Source organism: Sorex fumeus, unplaced genomic scaffold (assembly GCF_029834395.1).
Source record: "Sorex fumeus unplaced genomic scaffold, SorFum_2.1 ptg000083l, whole genome shotgun sequence".
Lineage (NCBI taxonomy): Eukaryota > Metazoa > Chordata > Mammalia > Eulipotyphla > Soricidae > Sorex > Sorex fumeus.
Window position 1 is genome coordinate 7,805,544 of NW_026606140.1, and position 13,384 is coordinate 7,818,927.

The window sequence follows — 13,384 nt, forward strand, 5'->3', positions numbered from 1 at the left end:
ATTTTTAACTTCTTTCTAAAGCAGTGTCTTTGTTTATACAACAGGAGGAACTGTGGCTTTTCATTTAGAGATGTTTTGTTTTTCAGTGCCACAGTACGGAAAGAAAGAGTTGATCTAGAGTTGAGTTTCCTCTAATTACTATGCGGGGTGGGGATGATCAGCCTGATTATGAAATTTATTGCCATTCTTGTACTGACAGAGTCGGAAACTTTGCACGGATACATGTGGGGAGAGGGCTAACTCACCCTGACCTCTCCTCCTTACCTTTTGTCTATCCCCTCTTCCTCAATAAAAGAATTCTGAACCTGGACAGGTGGTAGTAAAGAGAGTTTGGGCATGGGAAAATGATTGGTAATGAACAGCCTATACAATGATAGCTTTGCTTTGCTGTACACGGTAAGGTGAGATTGTAGAAATTCATTTGGATGAGCAAGTTGTTAGCCTTTTAAGTTATTATATTGATTCACAAACTTATTTTCCACAAGAAACTATTTCAAGGAAAAAGTTACTAAGTTATTTTTGTTTTACTCTTTATTGTTTATTAAAGAAAAAGAATCAATGCTTTGTCCATGATTTGCTTAGCTCAGGAAACAAAGTCCCATTTCTAACATGAGTTAAGTGCAATAATCTTAATAAATCAAAATGCAAGATACTTTTGATGTAGTTTTTGTTTTAATTCTACTTCTCTTTAAAGAAACTTGAGAAGTTTAAAATAAAATAATTTGGACAAGAGGTAGGACAGAACATACAGAGCACTTACTTTGCATGGCACCACATATGGTTTCCGGAGCACCATGTGATCCCTGAGGTAGAGCACCAGGAGTAAACTCAAAGCCTCACAATATGCGGCTCCAAGATAAAAGTAAATACACAAAATAATCTAAGAGCTCCTATAATATTAAAACTTGGTGATGCCACTTCTTGGTATCTACCTCTCAACACAAAAACATGTATATGTAATATGTATATATGTGTGTGTACACACACATATATATACATATATTTGCTTTATATATATAAAGTGTGTATATACTTATTTACTTTACATTCTTTGCAGTACTTGGATTAATAGCTAGGATATGGAGATGCCCAGTCTTCAAGGGGAGAAGAATGGATAATAAAGTTGTGGTATATATACACAATAAAATACTAAATAAAATAAAATACAAGTCTTTCATGTTTAGCACTTGGTGGTTGGTTTGTGGTCACATCACGTGATGCTGGGAGAACCAGTCTGTCTGCCCAAGATCCAACAGGAGCTCCAGAACGAACTACAGCTCTTTGAGCTCTCTCTGACCTTGTATGTGACCTGTTATTTTTAACCTATTTTATTTTCCTACTTTTGTTGTTCCTTTGATAAATGGAATACAGTTTTTCACTAAAAATCATTTTAATGTAACCCACCAACTTTCCCATCATGCCCATCTGCTGTCCCAGTCTTAGTCCTTCCCCGTTTCCTTCCCTTTCATTCATCACATCATATCTCTCCTAGGACCATCTCTTCCCACCACCGCCCTCCCAGACTCAAGAAGAGCCGGTCCCAACAGCTCTGGGAGTGGTGACCTAGTGCGCATGTCCCAGTCCGGATTCTCCCACGGCCCAGCCTCCAACGCCAGTTATAGCGTTGGTTTTTGTGTGAGCTTCCGTTAACATCGATGTTTGGAGCAGGATGCAGGCACCAAGCACCGTGGAAAACTCCCGAGAGCCCCCCGAAGCTAATATATATTGAGCTCCCAAATTGTAGGATAACACCAAGTCAGTAATGTCAGGAATCTGTGCTCTGAAAGACACATTGGCCACCTTGGGGAGTTTGCAAATCCAAAGAACTTAGTCATATAGACCTCATTGTTGTGTTGAACCGCACTGGCTAAGTGCCCTGATAATACTGGCTCTGAGTATTGTTGGGAAGATGAAGTGAAATGGTGCATCTAGGGTTGCTGAACCACGGGTCTGAGTACATGGCGATTGATCTTTACATATTCCAGGAGCTGATATTCGGGCTTCTTGCTACAACTGTTCTCTTTGCTTGGTCCCTATTTACAGTCACCCCTGAATAACTCTGAGGGCCGTTGACTATTCATCTGTAGGTTCTTTCCCCAATATATGTGTTAGCATCCCACAGCCTGATCATTTATGGATAGACTACCCACACCTTTTGGAGATATGTCTCAAATCTGTATTTAACAACGGTGGTCATGAAACCTAAAGACAGCCTCTGTGAAGCTATTTTTACTTTTCATCAGGTTATCTTATTATACTAATTCGCCTATACCGTTTTTTTCTTTTATATTAAACCAAACCCCCTCACTGTGCCATTTCTCCCCTTTTTTGGAGGAGTCTGGTGATGGAGGAATACTTGCCTGTGTTCAGGGCTTACTCCTGGCTCTGTCCTCAAGGATAATATCTAGTGAGACTCGTGGGACCACATGGGATTCCAGGGATGAATCTTGGGTCAGCCTCCTGCAAGTGCCCTATCAGGTATACTATTTTTCTGCCCCCCCCAACTCTTCATCGGGCCCATAAAATTTCTCCTCCTAAGGGCTTTAAAACCCTGAGCCAAGTTTCTCTTTCTTAGATGCTTGTCTGTTTCCTCTTTTGTCCCCCCTCTAACTTCTATTTCTTTCTCATGTATCCTTCAACCCTCACCCCCTCCAAATAACCACCATAGTGGAAAGCCTCTCAACATTCAGAACTTTTATTACTAATCTATTCACTTATATGCATCTATTTATTTCTTTAAAAATATATCAGAATATGTGGGACGGGCACAGAGGTGCAGCTCTGGGCAACAAAGCTGAACGGCTCCAATTCCAAACAGGAGACGTTCCCAACTCCTCGCCCAGTGCCAGGGACTCTTTCCGGAGCCGCGGCCACGAAATATTTTCCCACTACGTATGCCATAGGAACCATAAGCTACCTCCTTAGATGGAAACTTCTCCATTTTAGCTCAGCCACTAGAAACACAGTAGCCAATAACTCATAAGCCTATCTTAACTCACACTGCATATCAAGCAGAATAGCAGCAGTGAACGTGAAGGACTAAACCACACCTCTCACAATGGTAAAGCAACGCAAAAGCCCACCAAACTTTCATATTGACGAGTCTAGCCCAGATGACACCAACAGTACTGTAGTGTTAGACAACCTCTCTGACAAGGAATTCAGAAGGGAGCTACTTAGGATGCTTAGGGAGTTAAAAGAAACAATGAAAACCAATGCAAATAGAAGACAAGAGGATCTGAAGGAAGAAATGAGGAAAATGCAATCAGAAATGTCAGACCTGAAAAATCATGTAGGCGAATTGAAAAGCTCAGTGGAAGGCCTCAGCAGCAGAGTAAGAGCTGCTGAGAACAGAATCAGTGAGCTCGAAGATGAAGTTCAGAGACTCTCCAGAAAAGAGCAGAAAATGGAAAAGAGACTCACAATTCGGGAACAGATGGCAAGAGAAGATCGTGATGAAGCCAAGAGGGGTAACTTAAGAATTATTGGAGTCCGAGAGGTACAGGAAGAAAACCTTAATGAAGAAGAAACTGTCAAAGACATCATTGCTACAACGTTTCCAGGGCTGAAGAAAACTTGTGACCATATTCAGGAGGCCCGAAGGGTACCAGCTAGAAGAAATCCGAATAAAAATACCCCAAGACACATTCTGATCAAAATGACCAAAACCTTAGACAGAGACAAAATTCTGAAAGCAGCAAGATGGAAGAAAGAAATCTCTTACAAAGGAGCATCCTTAAAATTCACAGGTGATTTTTCTGATGAAACCCTCATGGCCCGAAAACAGTGGTGGGACATAGTGAAAAAACTCAATGAAATAAATGCCTCCCCAAAAATACTTTCCCCATCAAGACTCTCATTCATAATAGAAGGAACAACACACAGTTTCACAGACAAACAACAGCTCAGGAACTTCATAGACTCAAATCCATGGTTACAAGAACAACTAAATGGGCTACTTTAAGGCAAGAAAGGCCCCTCAAATACACCAAATTTTAACAGAACAATGGGACAAAATCCCATAACAATAATCTCTCTCAATGTCAATGGGCTAAACGCACCAATTAAAGGACATAGAGTGGCAGGATGGATTAGAAAATTGAACCCAACATTCTGCTGCCTGCAAGAAACGCATCTCAATAGTCAAAGCAAACACAGACTCAGAGTCAAAGGCTGGAAAACAATCCTACAGGCAAACAGCTCCCATAAAAAAGCTGGGGTAGCCATCCTTATATCAGACCACATCGATTTCAGAGTGAGGAAGGTCATAAGAGACAGTGAAGGCCATTTCTTATTGATCAAAGGATCTGTACAACAGGAAGAACTTACAATAATAAATGTATATGCACCTAATGAGAGACCAGCAAAGTACTTAAAACAACTACTCATAGATTTGGAAAAAGACATCAATAGCAACACAATACTAGTGGGAGACTTCAACACTGCTTTGTCACCTCTTGATAGATCAACCAGACTCAAGCTTAGCAAGGACATACTTCATTTGAGGGAAACAATGGAAGAAAGGGACTTAGTAGATATATACAGGACACTTCATCCACAAAAAGCTGAATACACATTCTTCTCAAGCGTACATGGAACATTCTCCAAGATAGACCACATGCTGAGCCACAAAACATGCCTCCATAAAATTAAGAAGGTAGAGATTGTATCAACAATCTTCACAGACCATAATGTGCTGAAATTAGAAGTAAATCACACACAAAAACAGAAAACTAAGTCAAACACCTGGAAATTAAACAGTGCACTATTGAACAACGAGTGGATTAGACAGGAAATCAAAGAGGAAATCAAAAGATTCCTAGAAACGAATGAAAATGAGAACATGAGTTACCAAAACTTATGGGACACAGCAAAGGCTGTGTTAAGAGGAAAGTTTATAGCTCTACAAGCATTCCTCAGGAAGGAGGAGCGAGCACACATAAGTAACCTAACCTCACAGCTTAAGAGCTTGGAGAAGGACCAAAAAAAGGAGCACAACCCGAACAGGAGAAAGGAAATAATAAAACTCAGAGCAGAGATTAATGAGATGGTAACCCAAAAAACAATCCGAAAGATCAATGAAACCAAGAGCTGGTTCTTCGAGAAAATTAACAAGATTGATAAGCCTCTAGCAAAACTCACAAAGAAAGGGAGAGAGAAAACCCTAATAAACCGAATCAGAAATGAAAAGGGGGTCATTACAACAGAAACCACAGAAATTCAGAGGATACTCAGGGAGTACTTTGAGAAGCTTTATGCCACGGAACATCAAAACCTCGAGGAAATGGATAAATTCCTAGACTCCTACAGACTCCCAAGGCTGAACCAAGAAGACCTGGAATACCTGAACAGACCTATCACCATCAAGGAAATTGAAATGGTAAAAAAAATCTCCCCAAGCACAAAAGTCCTGGCCCGGAAGGATTCACTAGTGAATTCTTCCAAATCTTTAAAGAGGACTTACTCCCAATGCTCTTTAAGCTTTTCCACGAAATTGAAATATCAAAAACACTTCCGAACAGTTTCTACCAAGCAAATATCACACTGATACCAAAAGCAGACAGAGATACCACAAAGAAAGAGAATTACAAGCCGATATCCCTGATGAACACAGATGCAAAGATCCTCAACAAACTACTAGCAAATAGAATTCAATTACTCATCAAAAAGATCATACACCATGACCAAGTAGGATTCATCCCAGGGGTGCAAGGATGGTTTAACATTCGGAAATCAATCAACATAATCCACCATATCAACAAAAGAAAAGATAAAAAGCATATGATCATATCAATAGATGCAGAGAAAGCATTTGATAAGATTCAGCACCCCTTTATGATAAAAACCTTAGCCAAAATGGGTATAGAGGGGACCTTCCTCAACATAATTAAAGCCATCTACCACAAGCCTACAGCAAGCATCATCCTCAATGGGGAAAAACTGAGAGCCTTCCCTCTAAGATCAGGGACAAGACAGGGATGCCCACTCTCTCCACTGCTGTTCAATATAGTACTGGAAGTACTTGCAATAGCGATTAGGCAGGAAAAAGATATTAAGGGCATTCAGGTAAGAAAGGAAGAAATCAAGCTCTCACTATTAGCAGATGATATGAAACTCTACTTAGAGAACCCAATAACGTCCACCAAAAAACTCCTAGAAACAATAGACTCGTATAGTAAAGTTGCAGGTTATAAAATCAATACCCAAAAGTCCATGGCTTTCCTATATGCAAACAGCGAGAGAGAAGAAAGCAACATGAAAAAAACAATCCCGTTCACAATTGTGCCCCAGAAAATCAAGTACCTAGCAATCAGCTTAACTAAGGAAGTAAAGGACCTGTACAAAGAAAACTACAAAACGCTACTTCAGGAAATAAAAGAGGACATGAGGAAATGGAAAGATATCCCCTGCTCATGGGTCGGGAGACTTAACATTGTCAAAATGGCAATACTACCGAAAGCATTGTATAAATTCAATGCAATCCCTATAAGGATACCCATGACATTCTTCAAAGAAATGGAGCAAACACTCCTGAAATTTATATGGAACAATAAGCCCCCACGAATAGCTAAAGCAATTCTTGGGAAAAAGAAAATGGGAGGAATCAACCTCCCGAACTTCAAACTGTACTACAAAGCAGTAATAATTAAAACAGCATGGTACTGGAACAAAGGCAGAACTGCAGACCAATGGAACAGGGTTGAATACACTGACATCTCCCCTCAATCATATGATCATCTAATCTTTGATAAAGGTGCAAGCAATGTGAAGTGGAGTAAGGAAAGCCTCTTTAATAAATTGTGTTGGCATCACTGGATGGCTACATGCAAAAAAATAGGCTCAGAACTCTGCCTAACACCATGTACAAAAGTAAGATCAAAATGGACTAAAGACCTCAACATCAGACCAGAAACCATAAGGTACATTGAAGATAAAGTTGGCAAAAACCTCCATGACATTGAAGCTAATGGTATCTTCAAAGATGCCACGCCACTGCCCGAGCAAGTGAAAACAGAGATAGATAAATGGGACTATCTTAAACTAAGAAGCTTCTGCACCTCCAAAGAAACAGTGACCAAAATACAAAGACAGTCTACAGAATGGGAAAGGATATTCACCAAATACACATCTGACAAGGGGTTGATATCCAGGATATACAAAATACTGGTTAAACTCCACAAGAAGAAAACATCCAACCCCATCAAAAAATGGGGCAATGAAATGAACAGAAACTTTCTCAAAGAAGAAATCCGAATGGCAAAAAAGCACATGAGAAAATGCTCTACATCATTAATCATCAGGGAGATGCAGATCAAAACCACAATGAGATACCATCTCACACCTCAGAGACTGGCCCACATTCAAAAGAACAAAAGCAACCGATGCTGGCGTGGATGTGGCGAGAAAGGGACTCTCCTTCACTGTTGGTGGGAATGTCCACTGGTTCAGCCCTTCTGGAAAACAGTATGGACGATTCTCAAAAAATTAGAAATTGAGCTCCCATTTGACCCAGCAATACCACTCCTGGGAATATATCCCAGAGAGGCAAAAATGTATAGTCGAAGTGACATCTGCACTTGTTTGTTCATTGCAGCACTCTTTACAATAGCCAGAAACTGGAAGAAACCTGAATGCCCACGAACAGATGACTGGTTAAAGAAACTTTGGTACATCTACACAATGGAGTACTATGTAGCTCTTAGAAAAGATGAAGTCATGAAATTTACATACAAGTGGTACAATATGTAAAGTATCATGCTAAGCGAAATGAGTCAGAAAGAGAGTGATAGACATCGAAAGATTGCATTCATCTGGGGGATATAAAGTAACAAAGTATGAGATTAATACCCAAGAATATCTGAGATCAGCACCAGGAGGATTACTCCATAACTTAGAGGCCAGCCGGGTATCCTAGAGGAAAGGGCAGTTCAGATAGAGAAGGGAGCACCAAATAAAGGATGTTTGGAGGATCCTCCCAGGAGGGGAGATGCATGTCGAAAGTAGACTATGGACTGAACATGTTTGCCACTCAATTCCTCTTTTGCAGACCACAACACCCAAAAGGAGAGAGAGATCACAGGGGATTGCCCTGCCACAGAGGCAGGGGAGAATTGGGGGATGGGGGTTGGGGGGATATTATCCATGGTGGTGGAAAATGGGCACTGGTGGATGGATGGGTATCTGCTCGTTGTATAATTGAAACCAAAGCACAAAAAAATTGTAAATCTACAACTGAAAAAAAAATAAAATAAAATAAAGGGGAAAAATGTAAAAAATATATATATATCAGAATAAATAAAATGTGTATGGCATTTCAAGTATTTGTCTAAGGCAACCATCTGGTACCTAATGTGGCACCAACAATTCCAGCTACTTATAGCCATAGAATTGAGAGATGTCCATATCTTTTTCTCTCTGGATAAAAAACTGCACTTGCCCCAAAGAGGTGCATTTGGCAGCATTCTCACGCTCCTGCTGAGCCTTCCCCTTCATAACTTCACGCTCTGGTCTCTGCTCTTTTTTGATAGGCTTTGACATGACTGGCTCGGGAACATTGGGCTTTCTCCATGGAATTGGTTGGAAACAGAAGTCTTGGAGTAGAAACTGACTCTGACGTTTGGGTGGAGCTTGGCGCTTGGTCCCAGAGACAGGAAGAGGGCCACGCTGGAGAGAAGAGCTAGCTGTTGTCTTGTAGGGAGCAGGTCTAGAAGTTTTAGGCTGAGAAATAGGCCGGCTAGTAGAGCTCAGCAAAGCTGGTTGAGGTGGGTTGGTCGAAAAGGACTGAGCTGGTCTGGCAGGACGTGACAAAGATGCAGTAGCTGGCCGGGATGAATTGGTGGCAGTTGGCTGAGCTGAGTTGGTAGAGCCAGGCCTTGCAGGGTAAGCGGCAGCAGGGCGATGTGAAGCCAGAAACTGTGGTTTCTGAGGAACACGTCGAGCTTGGGGCTTCTCCATGGTAAGAAAAGGCAAAGGGACCAATTTGACCTTCCCAGGAGGTGGCAGCTCAAACTGGGATGGAGCCGAGCGTTCTTCAGCACTGCTGCTTGGTTTCTGAGCTTTGACCTGAGTTTTATCAAGACCTTTTCCATGCCGTGTAGCACCTGGCCATGGTTTGACAGCTGAGGAGGGCTGGACATTTTTGGTCTTCTTTGAACTACCCAGGACCCGGGAAGAAGAGGATCCAGGCTTTGGGTCACTCTTCTTCCCCAGTGCATCAAACACTTGCACTGACTCCAGCATTTGCATGCCTAGGCAGCTGTGGGGATTTTTAAGGGCCTCTTGGCAAAGGTCAGGTTGACTTAACTTGCGTTTCATCCTGGCAAAGGTGGGCTTCTCTTCTGCCTTCACCTTCTTCCCTGTCTGCTTATTGTCATCAGCTTTCTTAGAGTTTTCTCTGGCGTTTTTTGTCTTCTCCTGCCCATGTCTCTTTGTCTTGTTGATCCTGCTGGACACAGCTTTCTGAGGTTTGCTGTTAGGTTTGGCCAGGGTCACAGGACACTAGTCCCTGACTGCAGCATTACAAACAATCCCTGCTTCCCCTAGCAAGCGTTCTGGGTTATTGGAATGGATTTTGGCTTGGGGTTCTTCCTCAAGAGGCTCAGAGGTCTGGTTTTTGTTGTTTTGTGTTGGGTGGGAGGTCCCCTTCGTGCCACCTGAATTTTCTTGCTCCTGATTCAGAGTAATGGTATCTGTGGTGTTCATTACCTGTGGATCTATGCATTGATCTATGTCTTTTAAGCAATCGAAGAGCTGGGGAAGTTGTTTATCTTCCACCCATGTCATGATGTCTGCAAAAATACAACCAGATTCAATACCACTTTCCAGTGTTCCTGTGTCCTCCAAAAATTTACCATTCTTTTCCTGGCGAGTAGTTTCAGTACCAGGCTGTTGCTCTTGGCTGAGAGGATCAATGCAGGCCAGGAGCTGGTGGATATCAGGGATTTCTAAAGGGCACAGTGGAGGATCTTGGTTTTCTATTGGGAACTGGTAGGTATCCGGAGTCTTTGAAAGCCCAATGTTCATCTCCTCCAAATTATTACCTGTTTGTTTCTCAGTTGGAGCTGGGGGTAGTGCCAGGTTACTTTGTGTTACATTGTTACCGGCTCTTCTAAGGATCATGGACAAGGCCCTGAGCTAGATGTTTGGAGGTAACTGTTCTAGTTCTTACTGTTGATTATGTGTTGCCATTGTTTTCTTTGTATTTGAAAAAGTTTCTGTGTAAACTGTACTTAAAAATAAGAGACTTGGAACAGAGGAATAGCGCAGTCAGTAAAGCACTTGCCCTGCGCACAGCTGACCTTAATTTGATCCTCAGCATCACATTTGAGCCCCTAAACACCTTCATAAGTGAACCCTGAGCACACAGCGAGGTGCAGGCCTTGAGCACTGCTGTCTGTGACCCACATTCTGCCTCCCCCAAACTAAAGATTTTTTTTTCAACCGACAGATTTGTAAACTATTAGATGCTATACAGAACTTAGCATCATATAGTCAATTTCTTCACTTTCCTGGAAAAAATACCCCGGAAGTTCATAATTATGGAATTAAAGAAGGAATGAAACACCACTTCATCATGAATTCTGTGCTCAAGTAGAGATTCTAGGTTTGATAACTTTGGACAGGATCACTGAGTATATTGTGTATTCAGAATCTTGTACATTAAAGTAAGGGGGAGTTAATGTGGTATCATCACAATAAGAGTTCTTAAATGTCTTCAGAAATCACAAAAACAATAACTTAAGAAATATTTAGTTAATAACTATTAACTAATAATTCATGGAGCTCATTGTTACTGTGGTAATACTGGCGGACTGATCAACTATGAAAATGTGGCATTCCTTGTTATACTACTGAAGTTTTCTTATATGTAACCTAGGTGGTCTTTATACTAGCATACCTTCCAATCTGCTTTAGAATCTCTGATGTCGAGTGTGAAAATTTGGTGCTATAAAATGAGTGAGGGGAGTTTAAACTTAAACTGAGGTTATTGAATTTCAGGTTTCACAAATTTAAAAATCTCAGTGTATTTAACAGAAATGCCACCTGTCTGTGGACAGTTTCCCACTTACAGATTTGACCCCAAGTTTTGAATGCCAGATTTCCCTTCACTCCAGTTTACTCATGTCAATAACTCAATTCCATGATGGGTGGAGCAGACACAGAGTAGTAGATTCCAGAGGTGGAGGCTGGTGGTCCGTTCTTTGGGCCTGGACCTCCTTTAGAACCATAACCATTTCTGGAGATGCATTGCTGTAAGCTTGGAGGGCAGAGCTCCTACATCCTTTGTATGTCATAGAGCCATTGGATTACAGGCAGGGACCAGGTTCTACAGAAAGGAGAGGTCCCAGAGTGCCCTGATGATAGTAAACCACGTGGCTTCCTTCCTGGTAGGGAAGCGACAGGCTAAAACTCTGATTTGGAAACTGAGATGGTGTCCTTTCAACAAGACTGGCAGAAAGTGATGGGAACAGAGACACCATGTGGGTGGTATCTAACGTTTTCTTATAGCGAGCTGCCATAGACATGGAAGAGACATTGGTGTCTTGGTCAAGGAGAGTCACAGTAAAGTATCCCATGTAAGACTTCTTTTCAGTACTTCCTGCAATATCCCACTCCAAAACACTTGGGTAGGAAGCAGACAACGTGGATAGCTGGCTCTGGCCAGACACTCCAGACAGCATTGTTGTGCTAGAATGTTGGTCAAAATAGGCACTACCCATGAGTGGTTGGAAAGAGATGCCAGAATCTGAGGGCAGGAGCCAAGCAGATCTACCAGCTGGAGTAGAAACGCTGGAGTAGTTGCAGACACTTCCTGTTAGGGAAGCTGCATTGTTCACCACGGGAAGGGGAAGCTGCAGAAAATGTGCAGTTCCCAATACAGATGGATTTTGAATATTTTCTGTAAGGAACAAGAGGGTGAGGAAAAAAATCTGTGAGACTGATAATCTTCGACAACTTTTTTTTTCTTTTTGGTTCACATCCACATGGATTTGTTGCTTACAGCTAGTTTCTCCTTGTCCTAGCTATACCTGTAGCTTGCTCTCCTGTTGAACATTACGTTATTTCCTAGAACGGAAGCATTTTAAAACTAGGAAGTCCTAAGAGGATGACTAACATGTTATTGGAGAAGAAAGAAACCCGAGGTCCAGAGATGGCATAGAGACTTGTTCAAGCTTTCCCATTATTTTTATTGGGATTGGGGTGGGGTGGAGTTTGGACCAATACCCGGCAGTGATCTTGGGCTATTCCTGACTCTGTACTCTGGAGTGACCCCTTGTAGTGCTCAAGAGACTGGATGCAGTGACAGAGATCCAACTGGATTGGCTGCCTACAAGGCAAATGCCTTATCCCCTCCTGTACTATCTCGCTGTCCCTTATGTATTACCAGGTTATGGAACCTAAGCATGTGGACTTTCTTGCTCGGACTCTGCCTTGATCACTACAATGTCAGAAACTAGGAGGAAGATACTTTCCATTAATGTACTCATGTGGGGTCATTACAGCTATTACCATTGTAATCTTCAGGTTTTGTATTTTGCTTGTGTAGTTCCTATCTATTGCCGACGGCTCACATATAACTCAAACTATTTGATGAATTCAAGGTTCGCAACCGTACCCTGGTTTCTGATCCCCCCTCAAAAATGAGTACGTTAGTTTTTCTCAAGATGTACTTTTGGAAGGAAGACTGTTATTTAAATTCTGAGTGTCAAGTTGCTTTCCTGCAAAGGAGTTACTTACAACTCTAATTAAGAATATTGTGCACACAGAATTAAAATTTGCCTATTTCAAGTGATTTACATGGGAGGAAATATAGAGATAAGGAAAAACTCATGAAAAATATGTATCACGGAACTAAAAAAGAAGTATTTAGATATTAATGAAATCTGCAATCAGCAGAGTACAGTAACTGATTGACAGAAGACCCAAGTGTAAGCCCTGACCAACAGTGAATGTCGTCCCCAAACCAAACAAAGAAAACAGTACAATAAGTTTATTAAGAAATTGTGTCATGTCCTATACGCAAATAGTGAAAAGAGAAGCAAGTGACATCAAGAAAACTATCCCATTCACAATTGTGCCCCAGAAAATCAAGCATCTAGGAATCAGCTTAACTAAGGAAGTAAAGGACCTGTACAAAGAAAACTACAAAACGCTACTTCAGGAAATAAAAGAGGACACGAGGAAATGGAAAAATATCCCCTGTTCATGGATGGGGAGAATCAACATCATCAAAATGGCAATACTTCCCAAAGCACTGTACAAATTCAATGCAATCCCTATAAGGATACCCATGACATTCTTCAAAGAAATGGAGCAAACACTCCTGAAATTTATATGGAACAATAAGCCCAAACGAATAGCTAAAGCAATTCTTGGGAAAAAG

The 13,384-nt window shown here is 41.4% G+C and overlaps 1 pseudogene; it reads right to left on the reverse strand.

Annotated features, from left to right (window-relative positions):
- Positions 1-8,370: 8,370 nt before the first annotated feature.
- LOC130039162 (uncharacterized protein C2orf78-like) lies at positions 8,371-11,891 on the reverse strand (annotated as a pseudogene).
- Positions 11,892-13,384: the final 1,493 nt, after the last annotated feature.